This window comes from Palaemon carinicauda, chromosome 39 (genome assembly GCF_036898095.1).
Source record: "Palaemon carinicauda isolate YSFRI2023 chromosome 39, ASM3689809v2, whole genome shotgun sequence".
Taxonomy (NCBI): Eukaryota; Metazoa; Arthropoda; class Malacostraca; order Decapoda; family Palaemonidae; genus Palaemon; species Palaemon carinicauda.
The window spans coordinates 40,482,576-40,506,713 of record NC_090763.1 but is presented as its reverse complement, the minus strand read 5'-3'; the positions used below and the strand labels follow the sequence as shown (position 1 = coordinate 40,506,713).

The 24,138-nt window shown below is 50.9% G+C and overlaps 1 protein-coding gene across 3 annotated transcripts in view; it reads left to right on the top strand.

Moving 5' to 3' along the window:
- Positions 1 to 24,138, top strand: part of LOC137631140 (USP6 N-terminal-like protein) — a 268,611-nt gene that overhangs the window by 16,750 nt on the left and 227,723 nt on the right. The window lies entirely within an intron of this gene.

The following is a 24,138-nucleotide window of genomic DNA, read 5'->3' as shown; positions in this document are numbered from 1 at the left end:
ACAAAGGGCACATCCCAGTTCTTGACCATCCACCCTTCAGACCTGCCGACCTTCCATCACCGTTCTTGTCACTGGTAAAGCCTCTTGAGGCTCTACCAAATTGCGCAGCTGCGCGCCATCGCCCTGTAGCTCGCCAACCTACAGGACATCAGCGCTCACCAGCAGCTCGTCAGCACTCTACAGCACTTCGGCGCGCCCCTTCACCTGCTCGCCTTCATAGACGGCAGCAACATCATACGCCCATGTCCACGTTCGCCTGCACACACTGTGCTCACAGGCCCGAGGTCGTCCACTCACAACTGCACGCTTGCGCTCTCCTGTGCGCCCACGATCTCCTATGCGTCAACAACATGTGCAATCTAGTGTTCAGCTGCGTGCCAGCGGTCTCCTGCGCTCCAGGTCCCTCCTGCGTGCACGCACCACCACTCGCCTGTGCGCCAGTTTTCACCTGTGCATGCGCGCTAATACTCTCCTGCACGCCAATATTCTCCTGCGTGCGCCAGAAGACACGAAAGCAGGAACTACACCTGGCAAGGTCACCATCGCCTCATTCCCCTCCCCGCAAATGCATTCCAGCACGCCCTGTGGGAGAAGGGAAACAGACACCAGCAGAGGGGTTCAGGATCCCTAAACTGCCTTCTAAGGCAGACCCACCTATTACGGTGACTCCTCGTAGGGAACCTTCGGTCCCTTTCCCTTCAAGGGATCTGTCTGACAGTGCATCAGTCAGTCAGCATTCTTGGTTCAGTGCCTTAGTCAAAGCTGTAATGCAGGCATTCAAGCCTGTCCTGTCCGGCCGCTCGTCAGAGCAACCTATAGCTCTGGACTCACGACACGGAACCATGGCTTCCTCTACCCCTTTGAAGAGGAAAAGAGGAGTTTCCGACGCGGTCACTTCCCCGAGGGTGAAGTTGACTCCGTGCAGACCATCGAGGTTAGTCCCTCCAGGGATACTCTCCCTTCCTGTCTGATGAAGCCCATCCTTCACCAAGGGAATTGCGTGAGGAGAGGCACTCTTCAAATCCACCGTTGGAGGAAACCTCCCTTCATGCAGGGAGTTCCCCTCAGTCAGAGATCAGGAGGGACACAACACTCAGGCCTTCGATGTTAGAGTCTTACTTCCTTCCTCGCAAAGAATCTAAAGACTCCAAGACTGCCAAAGTCCTCCACCAGGACTTCTAGAACGGAGACAGCCAGCCACTTGAGGAATGTCCGCGACTCACCCCAAGAAGAGCTCTTGGGGGCAGAAGGAGACTTCGCTGCGAGTCCAACATCAGGAGGAGAGCAACAAGAGTCAGAACATGCATTCTGACAGGTTTTGACTCTAATGAGTGTTCTCAACGGGTTTTCCGACCCAGAGATACTTTCTCGAGAGGGTAAGGACACGGTCTTAGACCGCGTCTTCAGCACTCAGAAACCCTCAAAGACCAGTGCAGCCCTGCCCTGGTCTCAGGGGTTGAAGAGTACCTGGGACAAGCTCGCCCATCAGCTTTCCGAGTTTGGCTCCTCCAACTGTGCCGGCTCTGCGAACAAGCTCCTCCCACCTCCATGTGTACAGCAGAGGAGGTACTTTGAGATCCTGGAGGAGCCCAGTTTAGCTCTTCCACTTCACCACTCTCAGGAAGAGCTAACCAGGGGAGTCCCTCTTGAAGGAGACTCCAGCCGGCAGGTCTCGTTCTCGGCGGCTGAAGTCCTTAACCAGGAAAAGGTCACTAAGTATGCGATGCAAGCTACTTTGTAGCTGGACACCTGGTTAGGGACCTTGGATATCCTGATAAGGATCGTACCGGGAAGGCAACGGAGATCTTTCTCCTCTCAGGCACTCGCACGATCCAGTTTCTTGCCCACCAAGTTTCGAATTTGTGGGCAAATAATAATCTTGAAACATCAAGATGCAGTGTCTGAGAGGTTCCACCAACAGATCCCCAGCGTCGAGATGAATAGGCTTAGACATTCTTCCCTAGAGGGGACGTGGAACTTACTGCTGAGGGACTGCCTCCTCCTTAGGGCTCTGACATCCAAGCCTATAAACCTCCAGCACCTCAGCAGTCCCGTCCAACCAAGACCGTGATGACGAAACCAGCAGCGAAGATAACAGCGTCTAATCAGCCCTTTCCTGTCAAGGACAGGAAAAGCAAAAAGTCCTCCATTGGAGGAAAGAATCCTAGAGGGAGCTGCCAAGGCCACAAACACTAGGATAGGCACTCCTCCTGTGTTTCCACTAGTGGGGGGATGCTTACAAAGTTGCTCAGACAGGTTGAAGCAACACGGGGCCGATTCCTGGAGAATCTCCGTGATTCATCTAGGATATCGTGTCCCGTTCATAACATCTCTCCCTCCCCTGACCAGGAATCCAGTGTCAATAGACTCCCTTGCTATGGGATCGGCAAGGGGGCAGGCCCTTCTGGTAAAAGTCCAGACCCTGTTGAAGAAGGGCGCTCTCGAAGAGGTCCTCGACGGGTCCCCAGGCTTCTTCAGTCGACTCTTTCTTGTTAGAAAGGCATCTGGAGGCTGGAGACCAGTCATCGACCTCTCAGCCCTGAACAAGTTTGTCAAACAAACTCCGTTTGGCATGTAGACGACAAACACGGTCAGACTAGCGGTAAGACCTCAGGACTTCATGCGTACGCTGAACCTAAAGGACGCGTACTTCCAGATCCCAGTCCATCCATCTTCAAGGAAGTACTTAACCCTTTTACCCCCAATAGACGTACTGGTACGTTTCACAAAACTCATCCCTTTACCCCCATGGACGTACTGGTACGTCTTTGCTAAAAACTGCTATTCATATATTTTTGCATATTTTTGATGACTATGAGACATCAGACATTTTCCAAAATAATGAGACCAACCTGACCTCTCTATGACGAAAATTATGGCTGTTAGCGCCATTTAGAAAAAATATATTGAAAAATGTGCTTGAAAAAGAAAACGCCTGTGGGTTAAGGGTTGGAAAGTTCCAAATAGCTTGGGGGTAACTGGGTTAAGATTAAGCCTAGACAACAGAAAGTACCAGTTCAAGGTGCTGTGCTTCGGTCTTTCCACAGCACTTCAAGTTTTCATCAGTGTTTGCCCTAGTGTCATCTTGGGCACACAGGATTGGCATCCGTCTCCTCCGTTATCTGGACGATTGGCTAATCCTAGCAGACTCGATGTCAACCGTTCTTCAACACCAAGACAAACTTCTGAGACTTTGCCAAGATCTGGGGGATCATGGTAAATCTCGAGAAGTCATCCCTGCTTCCTACACAGAGACTGGTATACCTAGGCATGATTATAGACACCAATCTCCACAAAGCTTTCCCATCAGACGACAGGATAACAAGGCTGAGAAAGGTTGCAAAACCTTTTCTCAGACGAGAAGAACTTCCAGCCCAAACATGGTTATGTCTCCTCGGTCACCTTTCATCGCTGGCCCGTCTAGTTCCCAGTGGTCTCCTCAGGATGAGATCTCTCCAGTGGCAACTAAAGTCCTGGTGGAATCAGACTCCTGATTCCCCGGACATCCAGATCCCCATGGGATCAGCGGAAATGACGGACCTCCAGTGGTGGGTGGCAGACGAGAACTTCTGAAAGAGAGTGGATCTTCTTGTCCTCCCCCTGGATTTGATGCTGTTCTCAGATACTTCAAAAGAAAAGGGTTGGGGGCCCCACGTGCTGTACCACACGACCTCAGGACACTGGTCAGAGTCAGAAGAGTACCTCCACATGAATCTCCTAGAGATGAAGGCCGTCTTTCTGGTCCATTCGTCAGCACAGGAAGGACCAAGAGGAGGGTCACCAAGAACATCATCTCAGCATGGATTCGCAAGATCATAGACCATGCATTGAATCCAGACCCTCCTCCTTCACGTCACCCCAGAGCTCATGATGTCAGGGGCGTAGCTACGTCCCTGGCATTCAACAGAAACTTCTGTGACGCAGGTTCTTCAAGCTGGGGTGTGGAATCGTCAGACCACTATCACATCCCACTACCTGCAAGACGTGACCCACAAGAGACTCGATACATTCTCTATCGGTCCTGTGGTGGCTGCACAACTGCTGGTTTAAAACCTCAAGCTCTTATTGGACAAGTAGCAGAAGTTTGGGGGTATTGTTACCTGGTTTTAGTCTGCGTAAATGAAAAGGTTTGACTGGCCCTTATTCTTTTCTTCATCCTCCCCTCTCTTGGGGAAAGCAGCATCCCGGGTTCTCTGCACAGCTGACCTCAAACCACTGCAGGTAAACCATGCTCCCTTGTGTACCTAGTACAGTATTAAGGCTAATACTCTTGCGTCCCCATACCCTGGCAAGGTGGTATTGGGAAAGTCTTAGTTACACAGTTTTTCCTTCTAAAGAACCCGGAACAACTTTACCTGGGCAGTCACACTTCTATATACCTTAACACACAGCTTGTGTAGGCCGCGGATCTTGCGTAGCAACGTTTTAGCGAGGTGCTGGGACTCCTTATTTTTGAGTACTGACATGCTCAGATAAGAGGCCCCCGGGTAAAGCCAAAAGCCAGATTGTCAGGGACGTCCGCCCTACCTAATGGGTGAGTCATCCCTATTAATTAGCGTGGTTTGTATTCCAGTTATGGAACAAATAACAAATTTGTAGATAATTTCTATTTTTCCTAACTATACAAACCTTAGCTATTTAAACAAACTTACCCGCCAACCCTATCCCCCTTGAAGTCCTACCTCCAAGCAAAGTGAGCTCAATCACAGGTGTGTGTGGGGGTGCAGTAGCAAGCTACCCTCCCCTACCCTACCCCCGCTAACTAGCGGTATGGGTTGTTAACCCTTACTAAATTTTAATGGCTTGTCATTTCAGCTACGCAGAAAGTAATACCCCTATTAAATAGCTAAGGTTTGGATAGTTAGGAAAAATACGATTTTAAACATTAAACTTACCCGCTGGTTATATAAAAATAGCTTTAGTCCTCTGACGTCCGGCAGAAATTCAAAACTCGCGGCAATCGCAGATAGAGTAGCCAGGTGTACACTAGCGCCCACATGCGAGCTACACAGAACAATTCCATGAATCTCTAGATTTTCCCTGCCGGTCACATCGACAACATCGTTGGAATTCACTCGTGATTGACCTGGATTTTAGCAGTTATCTTGTTGATGTACGCCTAAATATGGTTATTAGCATTCGCTTATTTTGGTTTTGTTTGGTATTTGATCTCCATTTTATAGTTTAAAAGGTAGGATTAGAAGTTTTTTCAACCTACTGTAAACTAACGAAAGCATGATGGCTGGAGGTAAACACCCCGCCTTCTCTATGACGTTACAGTCATATGACGTAAGCTTGAGTATGACTTGCATTTTCTTTCTTTTTCTACAAAGAATGATAATTGAATACTATCTTACAAAGTATTAAGTTCTATAAGATAAAAGGATTATGTTATTTTAAGAAAATTTTTGTCCTTTTAATATACTTTCTTTAGATAATCTTCGATCTGTTTTCAAAGATTAACTTAACTAGCGTTTGGTTTAATTTAGGCTACGCACTTCTCGGTCAATCGATACAGTATTACAATTTTCTTTGTATCGTTATTTATGAAAAGTAAATTCTTCTTAAAAACCAAAGTATTTAAGTTGTATAAGATAAAAAAGAATATGTTATTTTACAATAATATTTGTCCTTTAGTATTTTTTCTTTAGCTAATCTTTTTGCATAGATTAAAGAAAATTAGCGTACAGTTAATTTTACACGGCGTAGTATTCATGATAATTGATATAGTCTCACGATTCTTTGTATCGTTGTGGAAAGGTGAGGTGAAAGTTTTTTCGTCGTCTTCAGATGACGCAGCTCAGATGAGTCTGGCATCAACTTCCAGACCTCTGAAGAGGAAGGTGGACATAGTCAATCAACGACCTACCATGACACCGCAAGCTTCTGGTTGTAATCTTTGGAGCAGTCCTGAGCGTTTTTTCTTTCTACCGAAGAACGCTCTCCTACCAAACATTCTTTTAGGATGTCGGCAACTGTCAAATAACGTTCAACTTGCCCAGTTGCAGGACAGTTGTGTGAGCCTAGCATGGCATCGGTTCATGCTCTTTCTCCACCGTCAAACTGGTTATCGTCTTCTGGATGCTCTGCGTGTTTTTTAAACGGGGTAGAAAGAGAGCTTTTGGTAGACGTGACGTCTCCGGTACCACAACAGTTTGATCCTATTTTTATTATTTGTTCCGTAACCGAAATACAAACCATGCTATTTACATTGGGTTTACTTTCGGCGTAGCTGAAATTGACGAGCCATTAGATTTTAACGAGGGTTCACTACCCCGCGCTAGTTAGCAGGGGTAGGGGGAGGGGTAGCTTACTACCCCTCCCCTCCTCACACACCGGTGAAATGTCTCACTTCATTTTTGGCTCGGACGATGGACAGACGTGCCTGTCTTCGTCCTCGCTTGGCAGCCATTATTTGTTTTGTCTTTACTTAATCACTTACTTTTCTTATACTCAAAATATATGTAAACATTTTTTCGTGTTTATGTATATATTTGAGTATAGAAATCAGTAAGTTTCCTTTTCAGAGTTCGTGCTTTTGTGTACAGTGTACGATATCTCCGTGGAGCCCTCGGCAGTTAGGCCACCACGGTGTATTTTCATGGGTCGCGATCGAGTTTGACTTGGGTCTCTCTCTCTCTCTCTTGAGGTCGTTTACCCTTTACTACGTTATACCTTTACTACGTCTGAGTAGCTTCCTTCCCATGTGGGTTGGGTTGCTATGCCGTACATTTTGTCTCAATTAGTTTATGAATCTAATTGTATTTGTTGACTTTTCAGTTTTGTAGAACGATTCCTTTCGGGGGTTTCGTTCTTTATTTAGTGAACATTTGTATTTTAATTACATAATTACATAATTATAATTGTTATAATTCTGTGTTGGTTACAGCTCTCCTTCCGTGAGTGTAAGTGGTTTTGAGGGCACGTGCCTGTTGTGTAATTCTTGTGTTCTTTTCCCTCGGGATTCCTCTTCGGAGTCTTCCCGGGGTAATGAATGTTAACTAATGTTTTTGTTTTTTATTTTTTTGCAGTTAGCGATCTAATTTCGTTTCTGTAATGTGGCAACGAAGCGAGCTGTCTTGTTGGGGCCTGGGGAATCTGCTGTTGCTGCCTCCCCTTTAGACCTTCGTCAGGGGCTTGTCACCTTCTCCTGGAAGTGCTCCCGTGACGACTGACAGCTCTCCAGTTCATTTTAGAACACTCAGGAGGCTCGCCTCCTTGGGTGGGTAACTTCCCTTCCGAGGGAAGTTTTCCCGTCCAGGCTTGAGTTTTTTCCCTTTGGGGGGAACTCCTCTTGCCTTTTTCGTGCGACTATGCTCTTGGTGCTGAGCGGTCGCACCTGCAGTTACGCTCAAGGGGCTGAGCAACTGCAGGAGCCCCTCTTCGGAGGATTGCTCTTTTTGGGTCATTGACTTTGACCAGTCTCTTCTACGAAGTGTTCCTCTTTCGTTCACAAGGGAGGACACTCATATAGACTCCTCTTCGGAGGACTCTTCTGCTGTTGTTGCTGAAGGCTCGGTTCCCTTCGGGGGGGCTTCCGAGCCCTACGGTCTCTCCTGCGAGTGCTTCTCCCCCGGGGGGGAGTTCACCACAGAGACTCCTCTTCGGAGGACTCCGTCTGCTGTTGTTGCTGAAGGCTCAATCCCCTTCGGGGGGGCAGCTGAGCCCTATGGTCTCTCCCGCGAGTGCTTCTCCCCCGAGGGGGAGTGCACCACAGAGACACCTCTTCGGAGGCCCCCGTCTGCTGTTGTTGCTGAAGCCTCTGTCCCTTCGGGGGGCAGTTGAGCCTACGGTCTCTCCTGCGAGTGCTTCTCCTCTGGGGGGAGTTCACCACAGAGACTCCTCTTCGGAGGACTCCTCCTGCTGTTGTTGCTGAGGGCTCAGTTTCCCTTTGGGGACAGCTGATGCCTACGGTCTCTCCTGCAAGTGACTCTTCCCGTCGGGGCAGGTCACGTTCAGAGACTCCTCTTCGGAGGTCGGAGGGTGTTGCTCCTGTCCGAGGTCGTCTTCATCTTTGTTTGACGTTCTCCGCAGAGGACCCTCCTCGACGAGTACCGACCGTTGCTGCTGCTTCTCCTGCCAGACCTTCTAGTCTTCAGTGGGCACCAACACACCCTGTTTACAACGGGCACCGGTATCTTCGGGTCTAAGGGGCTTATTCCACAGTGTGGGTAAGTCCCTTAAGTGCCAGGTTTTTTCCTGCGCACCCACGATCTCCTGCGCGCCCGCGCGCAGTAGCGCTCTAGCGCTCGCCTGCTGTGGACCACGATCTCCGGTAGCTGAGTCTAGCCGTAGATCTTCTTCCTGCTTGCCAGCGCTCACCTGTCCGTCTGTGCGCCAGCTCTCTTCAGCTCTCACCTGACCTTCTGTGCGCCAGCTCTCTTCAGTTCGCCAGCACACATCTGCACGCCCTTTCCTGCTACGCGACAATGGGCGCCAACGGTTTTTCTGAACGTCCAGGATCGCCTGCTTGACAGCTCGCATCAGCGCTCTCCTTCCTGATGCACCTGCGCGCCTTCTGTTTAGCGCGATGCGCGCTAACGTTTGCCCTCTCGCCCACGTTATATCAGACCTGGGCGCAGGCTAGAACTTTCCCGGTTGCCTTCTCGCCGTCAACCTTCTCCAGTCTCTTACGCGTCAGCGATCTTCTACGCGCCCGCGCGATTCTCGCTTGCGCGCTAGCGTTTTTAACGCTGCACCGCTCGCCATTGCTTGCCAAACGTGCCATCGCTTGCCAACGCGCTTTCACTCGCCTTCGGGCAATCGCTCGCCGAGATGCGCCATCGCCCGCCGACGCGCCGTCGGTCTCCCGGCTGCCTGCGCTCGCCCTCGTGACCTCGCAACCGCGCGCCCGCTCTACCACACGCCCATGTGCCCTCGCACCCGCGCTACCTGCGCCTACGTGCCCTCGCGTGGGAGGGGCTTACCAGGCCTTTCCCTCCCCGGTTGCGACCCGAGGTTTTGTACAAGGAAGCTCCAGGAAGATCATGGGTACTTTCCTTCTCTCGGGCTCAAGCACCTTTGCGTTCCGTCGCCAAGTTTTGAACTTGCGGGCAAACTCGATGCTGGAGCCTTTAGACGCAGTGACCGAGGGCTTCCTCTCGGGAGTCCCATCCGTGGATGTCGACAAGCTCAGACACTCTTCCATCCTTGGGAAGTGCTTGTTTGAGCCCAAGGACAGAGAAATGGACAGCTGTTGTGTGGAGGAAGTCGAATTCCGTTTTCACACCTCCAAGGCGCTTACTTCCAGACCCTGCAAGTCTCCGACACCTCTTCATTCAGCCTCGTCAGCCTAGGTTATCGGAACCGGCTACGGCAGCTAAGACAAGGTGTACAATAGCAGTCCCCTCCTGTCAGGGACAAGTAGGATGGGAAGTTCTTCCGGGGAGGCATAATCCTAGAGGGAGCGTCAGAGTTCACAAACTCTAGGATTGGCAACCCCCCTTGCAGGTCTCACACCGGGGGGGATGCCTAAGGTTACTCGTCTGGATAACAGCTTTCCGATGCTGATTCCTGCACGATCTCCGTGATCAGCCAAGGATATCAAGCCTTGCTCTTAACATCTCTCCGCCACTGTCAGCGAATCCAGTGTCGCTGAGCCTCTATGCCATGGGATCGGCAAGAGGTTTGCCCGTTGGCCAGAAGGATCCATGCTTTAGGAGAAGGTCCTTCATAGGGTCATCGACGGCTTCCTCCCCCGGCTTCTTCAGTCGATCCTTTCTTGTAGGAAAGCATCTGAGACGGGAGTTCCGTCGTCAACCTCTCAGCTGTGATCAAGTTTGTCGAACAAACTTCGTCCAGCGTGGAACAGCAGAGTCGATCAGACTGGTAACGAGACCGCAAGACTCCTTATGCCCTGGATCGGAAGGACGGGTACTTCCAGGTCCCATTCCATCCATCTTCCAGGAAGCACTTGGAATTCAGCCTAGACTACAGATGTTCCTGCTTGAAACGCTGTGTGGCGATCCCACCGCAGCATCGCAGGTTTTCACCAAAGAACTCTCCCTGCTTTCCTCATGGCCTCTCAGGAGCAGGCTTCCGCCCCCCTCGCGTTTTGGAGGTCTGGCCAACTCCGGTAGTCTTGGGTTCGACCTTCTTCAACACCAGGACAAGCTTCCGGGACTTTATCAAGAGTGAGGTATCATGGTAATTCGCTGGGAGCCATCTCTACTTCTGCCTCAACATCTGGAATATCTAGCCATGAGTTTGACTCCTTCTCCGAGCCTTCCCTTCAGTTGACTGTGGCGAGGCTGAGGAGAGTCGCAGGACTTTTTCTCAGTCAAGGAGAGCTTTCAGCCCTATCTTGGAACGTTTCCTGGGTCTCTTTTCCTCATTGACCCGTCTACGTCCTGAACGGGCGCCTCAGGATAAGTTCCCTGTTAGGCGGCCCAAGTTCCGGTGGAATTAAAGCAATGATTAACCGGACTTTCTGGCCCCTATGGGACCAGCGGAACGATTAGACCTGCAATGGGTGTTGACCTATGGAACCTCTTGCATGGGAGTGGATATTCTCGTCCTTTCCTCGCATTTGATGCTGTTTTCGGACTCGTCAAAGAAAAGAGGGGGGTGGGGGGGCATGTTCCGGTCCAGGCCCATGGTCAGGACCTGAAGGGTACCTCCTCATCATTCAGGTAGGCTTAGAGGTCATAGTCTGGCCCTTCTACAGATCCTGCCGAGTCGCTCCGTGCGCGACGGCTCCATGGTACTAGCGTATTCCAACCAGCAGGGAGGCACATTTTCATACTTTCGCATCTTGCAGTAGGGATACTGAGATGATCCGAAGTCCACTCGATACCGTGATCGGCTCGCTCATTCCGGGCAGAGGAATGTTCTTTCCGACAATCTGAGCAGAGCCTCACAGATAGAGAGCACCTGGGGGTCTTTGGCTTCTAGTAACCAGCAAGTCCTGGCCTGGGGGTCCTGATCACGACAGCCTGGAACTTCAAGCTACCGCTGTACTTCCCCCCAGTCTCAGACCCCAAGACTCTTTGGCAAGATGCTTTCCGGTGACGGTGGGACAGCATCAACACCTACGTCTTTCCACCATTGTTGTCTGTTGAGTAGGGGTCTCAACGAGACCAGGTTGTCTGTCAACCTTTCGATGGCCCTGAGAGCTCCGCTGCAACTATACGCAGTATGGTTTCCGGATCTTCTGCATCCCCTGACGAAACTCCCGGGAGAGCTTCTTCCACGACACAGGCTACTCAACCACACTACAACATCTTTCACAAGCAGTAGCATCGCTTCGGCTTCACGCCTGGAGAGACTACGCCGCCTCCTCACGAAAAAACAACCTGCAACAGGCGCGGGGCGGAGGTCGCGTCACCTGCGATAGTCATCCGCAGGGGTCTACCAGGCGAAGTGGAGAGTGTTCTGTGGTTGGTGTCGTGGGAGAGGTACCTCTCCCTTGAGGCCTCTACTCCAGCAATAACGGAGTTATTGCTTATTGGCGGGAGGAAACTCATTTCCGCTCTCGGCAGTGAAGCTTATCGCTCAGCCTTTCCCTGGCCTTCAGGCTGAAGGAATAGGTTTTTCCTTCCCGCTGGATCTTTTTTTGCTCATGCGAAGCTACGATCATACCTGCCCCCAGTCGGAGTGAGACCTCCTCCATGGAGCATGGTTTGGACTCTTAAGTCCCTTAAGAGATCTTACGAACCATTATGTCAGGCCTCTGATCGTCGTCTGTCTTGGAGGACGGTGCTCCTGCTCGCTCTGGCCTCGGCCAGTGTGTAAGCAATCTTCATGGTCTCATACGACTCTTCCCTTTCAAGAGAACAGGGGGAGGTAACATTCAGGTTCGCTCCTGAGTTGTTTTCTAGACTCAGAATCTTAGAGTCTCAGACCTTCAGGTCGACTCCTTCAAGATTTTGAGTCTCCGTTCTGTATCAGATGACCCAGACTTTCTCCTTCTTGCCAGTAAGGGAACCGAGGGGTTATCTTTGAGAACAGCTGCAGTTTGTCCTCACGTACAAGCCCGGTTTGGGAGCACAGGAAGGACACGGAAGAGTCACCAGTATGCCTTTTCAGCTCGGACTCGGGGGCATTCGTCTCGACCTGAATCCAGACCCTCCCCCAACACGTCGCCCTACAGTACGATGTCGGATACATCGCAACGTCCCTCGCCTTTAAGAAGAACTACTCTGTGACGCAGGTGCTACAAGCTGCAGTCTAGAAGCGTCTAATGACCTTCGCAGCCCACTTCCTGCAGGGCGTGACCCACAGGAGTATCGATACGTTTCTATCGCTCTGTGGTGGCTACACAACAGCTGGTCTAACCTCAGGCTCCTTTTTGGACAGGTAGCAGAAGGTTGAGGGCATTGTTACCAGGTTTTAGACTGCATGAACGGAAGAAGTATGTCTGGCCCTTACTTCTTTCTTCATTGTCCCCCCCTCTACTGGGGAAGCAGCATCCTGGTCTCTGCATAGCTGACCTCAAACCTCTGCAGGTAAACCATGCTTCCTTGTGTTCCAAGTATTGAGACAATACTGTCGCGTCCCCCATACCCTGATGAGGTGGTATTGGGAACGTCCTGACCCAGGGTTCTTTCTAGAACTCAAGGTCAACTGCCTAGGACGGGTCACACTTTCTTCCTTCACACACAAGCTTATGTAGGCCACACGTTTCCTTGCGGAGCAAGGAACTTGTGAGGTGTAGGGACTCCTTTTCTCGAGTGCGACTCACTCGGATTATGAGTCCCCGGGTAAGCCAAAGTCAGTATGGCTGGGGATTTTCCACCCTTCCTAAGGGGTAAGTCACCCAATGTAAATAGCGTGGTTTGTATTTCGGTTACGGAACAAATGACAAATTCGGAGATAATTTGTATTTTTCCTAACCATACAAACCTTAGCTATTTACACATATTTGCCCGCCAGCCCTGTCCCCCAAGTCAAGTCCTACCTCTAAGTGAAGTGAGACATTTCACCGGTGTGTGAGGGGGGGACTAACCCAGGAGTAAGGAGAACATGCCCTGACGGTAGGCGTTAGCTTGGGTCGCGCTAGCCAGTAAGTTCTCTGGTCACGTCGTGATACCATCACGCCGCACTCATTCTCTTACGACCCTTTGTGTCCCGACTCGTGTGTCCCACGTGGTTACCACGTGGTATCTCTGTGCTTATCCCTTGTGTTCTCGCGTGTTCACTGCCTTTCCTTGTGTTTCCCAAGTGAATTCCTTGATTATTCCCTTCGTTCCTGTGTCTTGTGGTTGTGTGCGATGGAGCAGATCCGCCGTTGTCCTGGGCCTAGAGCCGGAAAGTCGTGTGGAGCGTCGGATACGTGCGATGAGTGTGTTAGCTGGAATGAGATCCAGTGGGTGCATTATGGCACTAAAAAGAAGTCGTCGAAACGTTCGCCCAGGAAGTCTAGCATCTCTTCGCTGTTACCATCGCCCAGTGGACGGTCCGACGGGGCTTCAGTCTCGCCTTCCCCTACCCAGAGTAGGGGACGAGGTAAGTCCGTTGCGGGGAAAGTGCCGAGGGCCCTTCCCCAGGAGTCTAATGTGTATGAAGTGGGGGTTGCTGGGACTTCTCAGGCTAGTGGGGAGCCTGATAGTGCTGTGTCTGGGAGTTCTGGAGACTCTGCCCTTGTGCTTGGGGGCACGTCTCCTCTGACAACCCCATGTGGAGTAGTAATGTTGTGCCTGTTTCTTCGCCCGCTTCGTGGGCCTGTGTTTCAGGTACTTCAGCGGCTGGTGACGCCCAGGAGAAGTTAGACTCTACGGTAAGTGAGCCCTTCGGGTGGAGGCTCCCTAAAACGCCAGGTAGGTCCCCAATGCGGATGGAAGAGGGCCTGGATACCTGGTTCCCTAGTGTAGTGCGTCCAACCTCTTTTCCAGCTCCTCTGACGGCGGTTCCGGATTCTTTCTTACAACCTTCGACCTCTGGAACTCAGCAGGTCGCGAAGCCCTCCGTAGCCCCCGCTCCCGCCCGTCGATCGGGTTGTACAGTATCGTCGGGCTCTTCAGATGGTGGTTCTTCGATCTCTTCAGAAGGTGAAGCTAGGAGGAGGCGCCGACGACGGAGGGAGCGGTCCAGGAGCAGGCGTTCCCGCTCAAGGTCCCGCTCGAGATTCAGTAGAAAACGGTCCCGTTCCCCACGGAGGAAGTACAGGAAGAATAGGTCCCCCGATGATGATTGGGTCTTCGTTCCCCGTAGAAGTGATTTGCAGCGTTCCCCTGACCGACGGTCCAGGGATTATTCGCCGCGAAGGCCATCTTCCAGCCGCAGATATGACCCTCGCAGGGAGCAATGCGAGAAGGCCTCTTCAGGCAGGCGTAAGTCCGCGAAGCTCCCGGCTCTCCCCGCCCAGCGGGGGAGCCGTGCTTCCATACGGGCAGCCAGGGCGAGTCAGCACAGCTGGCTCGGCCCTTGGACTTAAAGGAACGGTTCCCTCCGTCGGGTCAGCCCACGGGATCCGCGTCCTTGTCCTCCAGAGAGATTACACGGACGGTAGTCCTCGCCGGCACGGCGATGCCCGTCCCGGCCCCCAACCCTGGTGCGGAGGTTCCCGTTGGGGCAGTCCGCTACCACCACAGGGGAGTGCCTGTGGATCCAGAGCCGAAGCGCCCGGTAGGAGTGCCCGGTGACCCGGCTCCTCGGAATCAGGCGGAAGGTACTGCTGACAGCAGAGAAGGTTCCCCGACTGAGGACTCGGCGTATCGGAAAGTAATAGGCCTGATACGAAGGCATCATCGAATTGAGGAACCTGTTCCAACCGCCGAGGACTTCTGGAGGTCCAGCCTGAGTCGGTTGATGGAGGCACCCATCCAGCAGAAAACTTCTGGGGCCCTGCCTGTGGCCAGAGATCTAGTCCTGGGATGGGCTCATGTTGATAAAGTTGTGGCAGGCAATGCCGAAGCTCCCAAAACACAGAGCTCCTCGAAGTTGCTACAGAAGGACAGCTCCAGAAGGACAGCGGCCGGGAGCCTGCAAAGTGGAGCCTTCCCTCGAAGTTCTGGGACAGGGTGCCCCGGAAGACAAAGCCTCCTCGGCTCTGATTTGCTTTTCGCAGTCGGAGGCAGCGATGATGGAGGAGATGTCGAAAGACTTGGTGCACGTCTCCTCTTGGTTGGACTGGTGGGCCTCCACGCTAGTAGGGGTACAAGTCACCTATGACTTGACAGACCCGGAGCAACAGAACCTACTGAAGGAGCTTATCATCTCCGGGGGCAAGACTCTGACGTTCCTTTCATATCGGTCCCTTGCCCTTTCAGCGAACTGGGTTCTGCGCAAGAGGGATACTATCCTGGTGAAGCTTTCCCGGAAGATCCCGGACAGGGAGGCGAGGGCCATGAGGAGCCTTCCTGTGTGGGGTGACTCCTTGTTCCCCTTAAAACAGATAGAGGAGATAATGGAGAAGGTAGTTAAACGGAAGGAAGTGGGCGCTCCCAGACCTCAACCGGTAAGGAGGCCCCCCTACAAGAGGTCAGCATCAGACGGGCCCTCTACTTCTCAGGCCCCTCCTAGCCTGACGAGGAGAGAAGCCCCTTCTTCCTCGTGGGCTTCAGCGCCACAGCCCCCCCGTAGAGGAGCTCCAGCAGCGTCTGCCTCTTTTAGAACAGGGTATTCGGCTTCCAGGAGAGGCCGTTCAGGCCGCTCCTCCAGGAGGAGGTAGAGTGGGAGGCCCCCTACTCCTGCCCAAGCCTCAGGTTGGGGGATGCCTCAGACGACATTGGCAAGCATGGAGGGCTCACGGAGCGGAACCCTAGACAGTATCCATACAGAAGGAGGGGTACAGGCTCCCGTTCTTAACGGAACCTCCACCTTTGATTCGGCCACCATGACGGAGTGGCTGGCACCCAAGGACCCGTTGAAGAGGGCGGCCCTTCAAGAAGAGGTGTCCACTATGTTGGAGAAGGGCATCATGGAATAGGTCCTACACCCGGGACCGGGTTTCCACAGCCGACTATTCCTGGTAGAAAAGGCGACGGGGGGATGGAGACTGGTGATAGACCTGTCAGCTTTCAACAAGTTTGTTTGCAAGACGGATTTCAAAATGGACACTCCGAAGTCGGTCTTGCAGTCCTTGAGGGAGAAAGACTACATGATGACCATAGACCTCAAGGATGCATACTTTCAAATCCCGGTCCACCCCTCAAGCCGAAAGTTTCTCCGAGTGAAATGGGGTGCCCAGATCCTGCAATTCAAGACCCTCTTCTTCGGGTTGTCAACTGCTCCCCAGGTATTCACGAGAGTCTTCATGACAGTCTCGGTGTGGGCTCACGAGCGGGGTATTCGCCTCATCCGGTACCTGGACGACTGGTTGCTCCTCTCCTCCTCAGAGGATGTTTTGAAGGAGCAAGGTGTAAAGCTTCTTCAATTTTGCAAGGATCTGGGTATCATGATCAACCCAGAAAAATCGAACCTGTCTCCCTCCACCAGGATGACACTGGATTCCCGACTAGTGAAGGCCTTTCCGTCAGAGGAACGGGTAAGCAATCTAATAAAGATCCTTCTGCCTTTCCTTTCGGGACAACCCAGGAGAGCCAAGGACTGGCAAAGGCTAATAGGTCATCTGGTGTCATTGGAGAAACTGGTTCCCCAGGGGAGGCTCAGGCTCAGGGGCATCCATTGGAACCTGAAAGGTTCCTGGAACCAACTGGACTTACCGCAAAAACTAATCCCAGTTCTGCCAAACACAATACCCTCCCTGGAGTGGTGGCAGTGCCGGTCAAATACGCTCAAGGGTATGCCCTTCGCGACCGACCCCCCGAGATGCTCCTATTCACAGACGCCTCCAACAAGGGATGGGGAGCACATCTCCTCAACGAGACGGCGAGAGGAACCTGGACGGACGTGGAGAAAGGCCTACACATCAATGTCCTAGAGTTGAAGGCAGTCCAAAAAGCTTGTCTGCAGTTCATCGAACTACTAAGGGGAAACACTGTGGCGTTGATGTGCGACAACGCCACAGTAGTCACGTACATAAAGAAGCAAGGAGGCCTCAAGTCAAGGGAGTTGTGCGATCTCGCCCTAGAGATCCTGGATTGGGTGGAGGCGAACCAGATAGTGTTATTGGCAAGGTTCATCCCCTGGAAGAAGAACGTCCTAGCCGACGGTCTCAGCAGGATGGGTCAGATAGTGGGAACAGAGTGGTCCCTCCTCCCAGAAGTAGCCAGGCTCATCATTCAACGGTGGGGTTCCCCAGTGATGGACCTCTTTGCAACCAGACTGAACGCACAACTCCCCGTGTTTTGTTCTCCTGTCCCAGACCCAAAAGCAGCCTTGGAGGATGCCTTTCAGCACAAATGGGACAACCTAGAAGTGTACGCTTTTCCCCCCTTCACGTTGATCAGGCAAGTGCTCAACAGAGTAAGGGCTGCCCGAAACTTAAGGATGACTTTGGTAGCGCCCTGGTGGCCGTAGAGAGAGTGGTTCGCGGATCGAAAAGACCTGGCATGCCTTTTCCATGGCCACTCCCGGACAGGCCAGATCTTCTACAACAACCACACTTTCTCAGGTTCCACGACAACCCACTGTCTCTACGCCTTCACGCCTGGAGACTATCGAGCGACTCCTGAGGAAGGAAGGATATTCGTCAGGAACTGTTAAGATGATGTCGCTTTATCTGAGAAGGTCGTCGGCAGCGGTCTACCAAGCGAAATGGGCCTCTTTTACGAAGTGGTGTGCTTCAAAGAACATCAAGCCCCTCAAAGCCTCAGTCCCAGATATTGCAGACTTTCTAGTATATCTCAGAGACGAGGCGGGGATGTCAATCCCAGCTATAAAAGGAGTACGTGCAGCCTTAGGTCAAGTCTTCCTTCTAAAGGGCATCGACCTGGGCTCCTCTAGACACATCTCTATGCTTATCAGAAGCTTTGAACAGACCTGCCTTCCTCAAACTGTTAGGGTGCCTCAGTGGGACTTGGCTAGGGTTCTGAAGGTGTTAAGTAGCCCCCCGTTCGAACCGATGAAAGATATTGTAGACAGGGATCTCACTCTCAAGACAGTCTTTTTGTTGGCCTTGGCCTCCGCGAAAAGAGTAGGAGAGATCCATGGTCTGTCTTACGACGTCTCTCATTCGAAGGGGTGGAGAGAAATCTCCCTCATGTTCGTCCCTTCTTTCGTGGCAAAAACCCATAATCCAGCAGTCTGGGATCCTAAGTTCGAGGGGTTCTCACTGCCAGCCATTCCTAAGACTGGGAATCCAGAGGATTTGAGGTTGTGCCCTGTTCGTGCCATTAGGAAGTACCTTGAGAGGACTGCACATCTCCGGCCGAGTATCAAGAGTCTTTTCGTCTCCACAGGTGTTACGAAGCAGGTATCGAAGAATACCATCTCCTTTTGGTTGAGACAAGTTATTGCCAGGTCCTATAAGGAGGAGGGACTGGCCCTGCCAGGTACTCCTAGGCCCCATGACATTAGAGGACTAAGCACTGCCTTAGCCTTTGAGAAGAACATGGTAGTGGGCCAGATCCTTCGGGCGGGCACCTGGTCGAACCAGTCGACCTTTACTGCCCATTATCTCAAGGATTACTCAAGGAGGTCTTTGGACGGGTTTTCCATTGGGACAGTCATCTCCGCGCTCCAAGCGATTTAACGGTGAAGCCCCAGGTGCAATCGTGGATAGCATAACCAGGTGACACAGGTTCGTTCCTTTTCACCCTAATCCCCGTTTTCCTATCCCTACCGGAGAGAACCACACATATGTAACCAATGAAGAACACGTCTCTGCAACTTTGTCACTGGACTCAGCATCAGGAAATTTTTTAAAGGGTGAGTACTTAGACACTAACGTGAGCTCTTTGTGTAGTTTGCCCTACCGTTCCTTTTCCAGTTTTTATTTTATAGAGCCTAGTTCATATCTAGGTTACTTGTCGTCCGCTTAGCTGGGTCTAAAGGTCAGGAAGACACTCCCACCTCCTAAAGTGTAAGTCTCCTAAGAAAGTAGTTCGAGGTAAGTATCTGTGTTGGAAAAAATCAAAAATTTTAAGTAATATTTATTTTTCCCAACATACTTACCGAGAACTACTTTCGGGTAATGGCCCTCCCTACCTTCCCCGAATGCCTTTCTGCCCTTGCAGGGACTTTTTGCACCATCCGAGGAACTTCCTGACTAGCGGGACCCAAGCTAACGCCTACCTAGCTCAGGTCTACCCTCAGGGCACGTTCTCCTTACTCCTGGGTTAGTCCTCCATAGAAAACGGAGGTAGGGTATACTACACAAAACTCTGGTCGGTTGAGAGGAGATTACAGGTAACTCCTAAGAAAGTAGTTCGAGGTAAGTATGTTAGGAAAAATAAAAATTACTTAAAATTTTTTATTTTATTATGAAAATATATTATCTACGAAGTTATCATTTTTGTATCATTATTTTTAAATATTTAACTTAGCCGGTGAATATATAATAGCTGCAACTCTGCGGCTCGACAGAAAACACACTAAAAAAACTCGCGAGCGATCGCTATGAAGGTTGCGGGTGTGCCCACCAGTGCCAACTGTCGGCCAGATACCACTTGCATGTAAACAAACCCTTCAATTCTTCTCTGTCGACATTGACGACAAGACGTATTCATACTCGCTGTAGAACCTGGAGTTTTCTCAACATATTTGGTGAAGTACTTCATTTTGGTTTGAGCTTTCGCAGTGCAGGTGTTTTTCCTCAACATAAACTCTTGAACTCTTTATTGAATCAGATTATTTGTTGATGACTTGGATTGTTTTTGGAATTTTCTTTGACTAATTCAAAATGGCTGACCCTTCTCAAGTACCTAGATTTCGAAAGTGCATTTGGACGTTAGGCAACTTGCTGATGCGCCTGGGGACATTCAGGACGTTCGCCAACCATCGGAGTTGACTTGTTTTGACGCTGAGCGTCAACTTCCGCAATCTAGAGTTGTTTTGACTGCTCAGACTAGGTGGTCTAAGCAGTCTCGGGTGGACGCTGTGCGTCCTCACGCACCTGTTGTTGTTGACAGTTCCCAGACTGTCAAGCAGTTACAGGACGCTGCGTCCTGGTCCGCCACTTATGCACCAGTGCGGGTGGACGCTGCGTGTCAAGCATTGCCAACCCCTTTGCTTGTTTCTCATCAGTTGTCAGGTGAGGAACTTTCGGATGAGGACGTTGCTGACCCTCAGCATGAGGATCATCCTTCAGATATTGATGAACCAAGAACAGTTCCGCCATCTATGGACTTTAAGAAAGTCATGTTAATTTTTAAAGAGTTGTTTCCCGAACACTTTGTCTCTGTTGCTCCTCGTTCGCCGCCGTCTTAGTTTGTTTTAGGCGTACCTGCTGACATGCCAGCCTTTACAAAACTTGTACTCTCTCGCTCATCCAAGAGAGCTTTACGGCTTTTAGGCGATTGGTTGGAAACCAAGAGGAGTTTAGGGAAGACGGCCTTTGCCTTTCCCCCATCTAAACTCTCGTCTAGATCGAGCGTCTGGTATGCCACGGGAGAAGTTCTCGGCTTGGGAGTCCCTGCCTCTGCCCAGGGAGACTCCTCAAGCCTTGTAGACTCTCCCCGCCGCCTAGCCATGAGACGCTCGAAGATTAGTTGGTCAGCCTCGGACCTTGACCATCTGCTGAAAGGCATTTTTAGAGCTTTTGAAGTTTTCAACTTCCTTGACTGGTGTTTGGGAGCCTTGAGTAGGAAAATCTCATCGGCTGATAGAGATGTCTCCTTACTCATTATGTCCTGCATGGATAAAGCCATCCGCGATGGATCCAATGAGCTCTCCTCCTCTTTTACTTCAGGAGTCCTTAAGAAGCGAGAGTCTCTTTGCTCTTTTCCGTTGGCAGGAGTTACTCCCTGTCAAAGATCTGAGCTACTCTTTGCTCCCTTATCGAAGTTTTTGTTCCCTGAGCTTTTGGTTAAGGACATAGCTTTGTCGCTCGTGCAGAAGGACACCCATGACTTGGTAGCATCCTCTGCTCGCAAAGGGACTCCTTCGACTTCCTTTTCTGCAAGACCAAGGATAGACACTCCGGCGTCCAGGTTTATTCCGCCCTTTCGTGGCAGAGCTCCCAGCAGGGGAAGTACTCGTGCCGAGGGAAAGAGAGGAAAGAGGAAAGGAGCCAAGTCCTCACGTGGCAGAGTCTGACTGCCCGCAGCTTCAGACAGCAGTAGGTGCCAGACTCAAGAACTTCTGGCGAGCCTGGGAGAAGAGAGGCGCAGACCAACAGTCTGTGAGGTTGCTCAGAGAGGGGTACAAAATTCCATTTGTACACAAACCTCCTCTAGCGACTTCCCCCATCGATCTCTCTCCCAATTACCGAGAGGAATCAAAGAGACAAGCCCTGAAACTAGAAGTGTCTCTTTTGCTAGAGAAGGGAGCGGTGGTGAAAGTCTCGGACCTTCAATCACCGGGGTTTTACAACCGCCTCTTCCTAGTACCGAAGAAGACAGGAGGTTGGAGACCGGTGCTAGACGTCAGTGCTCTGAACATCTTTGTCACGAAGACAAAGTTTACCATGGAGACCACGAAATCAGTCTTAGCAGCGGTCAGAAAGGGAGACTGGATGGTCTCTCTCGACCTAAGAGACGCATACTTCCACATCCCCATTCACTCAGATTCCCAACCTTTTCTGAGGTTTGTTTTTGACAATGTGGTGTACCAGTTTCGGGCCCTGTGCTTTGGCCTAAGTCCTGCTCCTCTCGTGTTTACGAGGCTTATGAGGAATGTGGCAAAATTCCTCCATTTATCGGGAATCCGAGCCTCCCTTTACTTGGACGACTGGCTTCTCAGAGCCTCGTCCAGTCATCGCTGTCTGAAGGATCTGCATTGGACTTTGGATCTGACCAAGGAATTGGGACTTTTGGTCAACATGGAAAAGTCCCAGCTGATTCCATCCCAAACTATACTGTATTTAGGGATGGAGATTCGCAGTCCAGTTTTTCGACCTTTTCCGTCTGCCCCCCGATTAGATCAAGCCCTGCTCATAATCCAACGGATGTTGAAGAGAGAACGTTGCTCAGTCAGGAATTGGATGAGTCTAGTAGGAACTCTATCATCCCTGGAGCAGTTTGTCTCGCTAGGAAGGTTACACCTTCGACCTCTCCAGTTCCATCTAGCTTTTCACTGGAAAAAGGACAAGACGCTAGAGGCGGTCTCAATCCCGATTTCCGAAACAGTAAAGGCATGCCTGCTTTGGTGGAAAGACAATATCAGTCTAAGAGAGGGACTTCCCCTAGCAGTTCTGAAACCAAACCACGTTCTATTCTCAGACGCATCGGATTTGGGTTGGGGTGCGACCCTGGACGGTCGGGAATGCTCAGGTCTGTGGACCTCAAGTCAGAGGAGCATGCACATCAACGGCAAGGAGCTTTTGGCAGTCCACCTGGCCTTGATGAACTTCGAGAGTCTCCTTCGAAACAAAGTGGTGGAGATCAACTCGGACAATACCACAGCCTTGGCATACATTTCCAAGCAAGGAGGCACCCACTCCCTGACACTGTACGAGATCGCAAGGGACCTGCTCATTTGGTCAAGAGATCGAGGCATCTCCCTGGTAACGAGGTTTATCCAGGGCGACTTGAACGTCTTAGCAGATTGCCTCAGTCGGAAGGGTCAGGTAATTCCTACAGAATGGACCCTCCATAAGGACGTGTGCAAGAGGCTTTGGGCGACTTGGGGTCAACCCACCATAGACCTCTTTGCAACCTCGATGACCAAGAGGCTTCCAATCTATTGCTCTCCAGTCCCAGACCCAGCAGCAATACATGTAGACGCTTTTCTTCTAGATTGGTCTCATCTAGACCTATATGCATTCCCACCATTCAAGATTGTCAACAAGGTACTGCAGAAGTTCGCCTCTCACGAAGGGACAAGGTTGACGTTAGTTGCTCCCCTCTGGCCCGCGAGAGAATGGTTCACCGAGGTACTTCGATGGCTGGTAGACTTTCCAAGAAGTCTTCCTCTAAGAGTAGACCTATTACGTCAGCCCCACGTAAAGAAGGTACACCAAGGCCTCCACGCTCTTCGTCTGACTGCCTTCAGACTATCGAAAGACTCTCTAGAGCTAGAGGCTTTTCGAAGGAGGCAGCCAGTGCGATTGCAAGAGCTAGGAGAGCTTCTACCATTAGAGTATACCAATCGAAGTGGGAAATCTTCCGAGACTGGTGCAAGTCAGTATCTGTATCCTCGTCCAGTACCTCTGTAGCCCAAATCGCTGATTTTCTCTTATACCTGAGAAGGGTTCGCTCCCTTTCAGCTCCCACGATCAAGGGCTACAGGAGCATGTTGGCTTCGGTCTTCCGGCATAGAGGCTTAGATCTTTCCAACAATAAAGATCTACAAGATCTCCTTAAGTCTTTTGAGAGTTCTAAGGAACGTCGTTTGGCTACTCCTGGATGGAACTTAGACGTGGTTCTAAGGTTCCTCATGTCAGACAGGTTTGAGCCTTTACATTCAGCCTCCCTGAAGGATCTCACTCTTAAGACTTCTCCTGGTGTGCTTGGCCTCGGCTAAAAGAGTCAGTGAGCTTCATGCCTTCAGCAAGAACATCGGTTTTTCGACAGAAAAAGCCACTTGTTCTCTTCAACTTGGTTTCCTGGCCAAGAATGAACTGCCTTCTCGTCCTTGGCCTAAATCTTTTGATATTCCTAGCTTATCAGAGATCGTAGGCAACGAACTAGAGAGAGTATTATGTCCCATTAGAGCTCTTAAGTTCTATTTAGCTCGTACTAAGCCTTTACGAGGTAAATCTGAAGCGTTATGGTGTTCGGTTAAGAAACCATCCTTACCTATGTCAAAGAATGCTTTGTCATATTTTATCAGATTTTTAATACGAGAAGCCCATTCCCACTTGAGTGAGGAAGACCGATCTTTGCTTAAGGTTAAGACGCACGAGATTAGAGCTATAGCAACCTCCGTGGCCTTCAAGCAAAATAGATCTCTGCAAAGTATCATGGACGCGACCTTTTGGAGAAGCAAGTCAGTGTTCGCGTCATTTTACTTGAAAGATGTCCAGACTCTTTACGAGGACTGCTACACACTGGGTCCATTCGTAGCAGCGAGTGCAGTAGTGGGTGAGGGTTCTACCACTACACTTCCCTAATTCCAATATCCTTTTAATCTGTCTCTTGAAATGTTTTTAATATTGTTTTATGGGTTGTTCGGAAGGCTAAGAAGCCTTTCGCATCCTGGTTGATTTGGCGGGTGGTCAAAGTCATTTCTTGAGAGCGCCCAGATTAGGGGTTT